We start from the raw sequence: 5666 nt of genomic DNA, 5'->3' as shown, positions 1-5666 counted from the left end.
TTGAGCCGCTAAAAGCTTTTCTTGAATAGATTTCACTTTCTCCAATGAATCCCTTAAAAGGTCAGTACCCCAAGGTCTAACCTCAAATGCATCAAACCACCCAATGGGAGACCTACATCTTCTTCCATATAGTGCCTCAAATGGGGCCATATCAATGCTTGAGTGATAGCTATTGTTGTAAGAGAACTCCGCTAAGGGTAAGAAGCTATCCCAATGACCACCAAATTCTATCACACATGCGCGAAGCATATCCTCCAACACTTGAATCGTTCGCTCAGACTGACCATCAGTCTTAGGATGGAACGCAGTACTAAGGTCTAACCTAGTACCCAATTCCGCATGCAATGTCTTCCAAAACTTATAAGTAAACTGCGTACCTCTATCTGATATGATGGAGAGTGGAACCCCATGCAACCGAACACTTTCTGAGATATAGATTTTGGCTAACTTCTCTGCATTGTAAGTCACCTTGACCGGAATGAAGTGAGCAGACTTAGTTAATCGGTCCACAATTACCCAAATGGAATCAAACTTTCCCAATGTCTTTGGAAGACCAACCACGAAATCCATTGCAATTCTCTCCCACTTCCATTCAGGAATGGGCATTCTTTGAAGTGTTCCTCCGGGCTTCTGGTGTTCATACTTTAATTGTTGACAATTTGGACATTTGGCAATAAAATCGACAATATCACGCTTCATTCTACTCCACCAAAAGTGTTGCTTTAGATCACGATACATCTTGGTTGCACCGGGATGTATAAAATACCTTGAACTATGAGCCTCTATCAGAATAGTGTTGATCAAATCATCAACGCGGGGTACACATACCCTTCCCTTGATTCTCAAAACACCTTCCTCATCGATTTTTGCTTCCTTAGCCTCTCCTCGCAATACTTTATCTTGGATTCTGCTCAGTTTCTCATCCTCAAACTGTTTTCCCTTAATCTTGTCAAGAAAAGAAGATCTTGACTCCACACAAGCCAACAATCCTCCCTTCTCATTTACTTCTAACCTTATCAAGTCGTTAGCCAGAGTCTGAACCTCTCTAGCCAATGGACGTCTTGAAACTTGCAAGTGAGCTAGACTTCCCATGCTTCCTGCCTTTTTACTTAAGGCGTCTGCCACCACATTTGCCTTTCTCGGATGATACAAGATAGTGATATCGTAGTCCTTCAGTAGTTCCATCCATCTCCTCTGTCTCAAATTCAAGTCTTTTTGAGTAAAGACATACTGTAGGCTACGATGATCCGTGTATACTTCACACTTAACCCCATACAGATATTGCCTCCATTACTTTAATGCAAATACTACCGCAGCCAATTCCAAATCATGGGTCGGATAATTACGTTCATGCACCTTTAATTGCCTCGAAGCATAAGAAATTACATTCTTTTCTTGCATTAGCACCGCACCCAACCCAAAATAGGATGCATCACAATAAACAATGAAGTTCTTACCTTCCACGGGCAAGGTGAGAATTGGTGCAGTAGTCAACAGAGTCTTGAGCTTCTGAAAGCTTTCTTCAAACTCGTCCGACCATACAAATGGAACATTCTGCTTAATCAAGTTCGTCAATTGGGAAGCAATGGAAGAGAATCCCTTGACAAATCGACGGTAATAGCTAGCTTAACCAACAAAGCTCCTTATTTCTGACACATTAGTGGGTCTTACCCAATTCTTCACTGTCTCAATCTTAGAAGGACCCACCATTACTCCATCCTTAGAAACTACGTGCCCCAAGAAGGACACTGCATCTAGCCAAAACTCACACTTAGAGAACTTGGCATAAAGCTTTTTCTCCCTCAACATTTCCAATACAATCTCAAATGCTCCTCATGTTCCTTCTTACTTTTAGAGTATATCAGTATATCATCAATAAATACGATCACGAAGAGGTCCAAATATGGCTTAAAAATCCCGTTCATCAAGCTCATGAACGCAGCAGGGGCATTCGTAAGACCAAAAGACATCACTACAAATTCGTAATGCCCATAACTCATTCGAAAAGTAGTCTTTGGCACATTCGTTGCCCGTATTTTCAATTGATGATAACCGGATCTCAAGTCAATCTTAGAAAAGACACAAGCACCTTGCAACTGATCGAACAAGTCATCAATGCGGGGAAGAGGATACTTGTTCTTTATGGTTACCTTGTTTAGTTGTCTGTAGTCTATACACATTCGAAAACTCCCATCCTGCTTCTTTACAAACAAAACCGGAGCACCCCAAGGAGATGCACTTGGTCTAATAAAGCCTTTGTTCAATAACTCTTGAAGTTGTGCCTTTAACTCTCTTAACTCTGCGGGAGCCATTCTATAAGGGGGTATAGAAATGGGGCGTGTGCCCGGTTCGAGATCGATACAGAAGTCAATATCCCTATCCGGTGGCATACCAGGAAGATCTAAAGGGAACACATCCAAAAACTCACGGACTACCGAAACCGACTCAATAGAAGGTACTTGGGTAGTATCATCCCGGAAGTGTGCCAAGAAAGCCAAACAACCCTTACTAACCATTCTCTAAGCACGAAGAAAGGAGACGATACGGACCGGATTGGAAGTGTAGTCACCCTCCCACACTAACGGATATGTCCCGGGCTTGGCTAACGTCACATTTTTAGCACTACAATCCAAGATCGCAAAATTCGGAGAAAGCCAAGTCATACCCAGAATTACATCAAAATCAACCATTTCTAAGATAACCAAGTCTACATAAGTATTGCTCCCCACAAAAGTCACCAAATAAGACCTATATACTTTTTCAACTATCACAGACTCACCCACCGGGGTAGAAACACGAATAGGCATGTCAAGCAATCACAAGATAAATTAAGACCATTAGCAAATGAGGAGGATACATAAGAAAATGTGGATCCAGGATCAAACAATACAGAAGCCATGCAATCACAAACCGAAAGATTACCTGCGATGACAGCATCAGATGTCTCCGCCTCAGATCGCCCAGGGAAAGCGTAACAATGGGCCCCATTACTTGTCTGTCCGTTGCCCCTACCATGTTGTGTTGTAGTGGCTCCAGTTTGCCCATTACCCCGGCCGTTTTGGTGACCACCATTACCTCGGCCACCACGTCCTCCAGAATAACGGCCTCTACCATGACCACATCTACCTCTAGCCATTGGGGGTCTATAACTCTGTTTTGGACAATTCCTCCTAATATGTCTGGTCTCTCCACATCCATAAAACTCTCTAGAGTCATGCATAGGTCTCTCAGAGAAGTGTTGACCGGTCTGAGGTGGACCCCCAACTACAGTTTGTAGTGAAGACTGAATTGGTCGAACTGAGTAACCTCTGGAACCCTTTCCTCTAGAGTAAGAACCGTTAAACTCACCTCCCTTTCGAAACCTTTTTGATGTCAATGCCATGGTGAATTCATCTGGCTTCACTCCTTCCACCTCTACCACGAAATCTACCACTTCTTGGAAGGATTTTGCCGTAGCCGCTACCTGTAAGGCTGAAATCCGAAACTCTGACCTCAACCCCTTCACAAAACAACGAATCCGCTCTTGTGGACTGAAACAAAGTTGGGTGGCATATCTGGATAGTGCACAAAACTTAGCCTCATATGCCGTAACCGACATCCTACCTTGCTCCAGACTTAAGAATTCATCTCTTTTCCTATCCCTCAAAGTCCGGGGGATATACTTCTCCATAAACAAGCTAGAGAATGATGCCCAACTCATAGGTGGTGCCTCTGTTGGTTGACACTCAACATGTGACCGCCACCACATTTTGGCGTTCCCTTGAAACTGATAAGTCACAAACTCGACACCAAACCTTCCTACTATACCCATCTTGTGTAGTAGCTCATGACAGTCAACCAGAAAATCGTAGGCATCCTCAGATTCAGCACCCTTGAAGACTGGAGGTTTCAATTTCAAGAACTTACTGAAAAATTCATGCTGATCATTTGTCATTATAGGCCCCGTAGTCAACCGAGGAAACGTGCTTATTCCCAATGAGGCATCCATGCGGGGAGCCATAGTAGCCGCATGTTGTACCTCCGGAGCCTGAGGTGCTGGTGCAGAAAACACTGGAGCCTTGATCAGATAACCCGCTAAGGTAACCAAGAACCTGATTGATCATTTCTGGAGTAGGTTGGGGTGGCAATTCCTCATTCTACACTTGTTCATTCTCCCCATCCTCCCCTTCTCTTACTACTTCCTCAGTCGGTGGAGGAGTCACCGCCCTAGTACCAGACGGGCTAGGTGCTTGTCCTCTTCCTCTAGAGGACGTCCTCCCACGACCTCTTCCACGGCCTCTTGCCACTACTCCTCTTCGAGCTACAGCCGTAGTGGCTGGCTCAGACGCTTCTTGTATCTAGCTTTGTAATAATATTCTTTGAATGCACAAGTATATCCTTCTATATAACACATTTTACATATAGCTAATTTTGTCATAAATTGTCTATTTATTATTTTTTCTCTATTTTTTTCTCTTACATCCATGGTCATACCTCCAAATTCACTTCTTATTGCTGATTCATATTTGTCTAGTATATCTATATTTGTTGCTGATGAAGATCCATCCATTTTCTTAGCGTTCCTAAGTACTTCTAAACTTTCTGAGGGTAGATTTTCTATCCATAATTTTGTTGTTCCTACGAATGTTCTTTCTATGTATCTTGGTGTTTTTGTTGCTTCTATTTTGTTATCTATTAACTGTTTAGATATATTTCCTGTCCATAGTAATATTGCTTTATTTATGTCTGTGACACAATATAAATCTAAGAAATTATATTGTTCACTTATTGGTTTTGGTATCCAGTTTTTATTTAATCTACTGTTCCATATTGCATTATTTCTATCTGATTGCTGATAGCTTTCTGTATAATATGTTGGTGGTGTCCATCTAGGACTAGCTCTAGTAGTAAACTCTTAATAGTGAATGATATGTGTTAGTAGTATTGTAAACCCTTCTATATGCTTAATTGTATGCTTGCATGAATGATGTGATTATGTAATTATGAATAAATAAGCATGATGAAGCTATTGAATCCCAAATCTTGAAAAGAAACCCTAATCTACTTTGTTAATGATGATGTCTTGGTATAAAAGAAGGCTTGATGAATGAAAGTAGTGAGATTAGGGGATCGGGTGTCACGTTCTGACACCAAGATAGAATATGGATCGGGTGTCACATTCCGACACCAGGATAGAATATGGATCGGGTGTCACGTTCCGACACCAGGATAGAATATGGATCGGGTGCCACGTTCCGGTACCAGGATAGTATATGAGGATCGGGTGTCACGTTCCGACACCAGGATAGAATATGGATCGGGTGCCACGTTCCGGTACCAGGATAGTATATGAGGATCAGAGTGTCACGTTCCGACACCAGGATAGAATATGGATCGGGTGCCACGTTCCGGTACCAGGATAGAATGAGGATCAGAGTGTCACGTTCCGACACCAGGATAGTATATTGAGGAGCGGAGTGTCACGTACCGACACGAGGGGAATAAAGATAATGAATCTTGAAATATGTTAATATATCCAATCTAATGAACTAAATTCCCAAATGAGTATGATGAGGAGGTGTGAGTCCTCATTGATGTGCTTGGTGTTGTAACCAAGGGTTATGGTAACTGTAAATGCTGCATGCTAAGGATATTAGTTGATTTTATGATATTGCTTAATACATACT

This window comes from Solanum lycopersicum, chromosome 4 (assembly GCF_036512215.1).
Source record: "Solanum lycopersicum chromosome 4, SLM_r2.1".
In the NCBI taxonomy this organism is placed as follows: Eukaryota; Viridiplantae; Streptophyta; class Magnoliopsida; order Solanales; family Solanaceae; genus Solanum; species Solanum lycopersicum.
The sequence above is the reverse complement of the archived record's forward strand: the minus strand, read 5'-3'. Positions refer to the sequence as shown.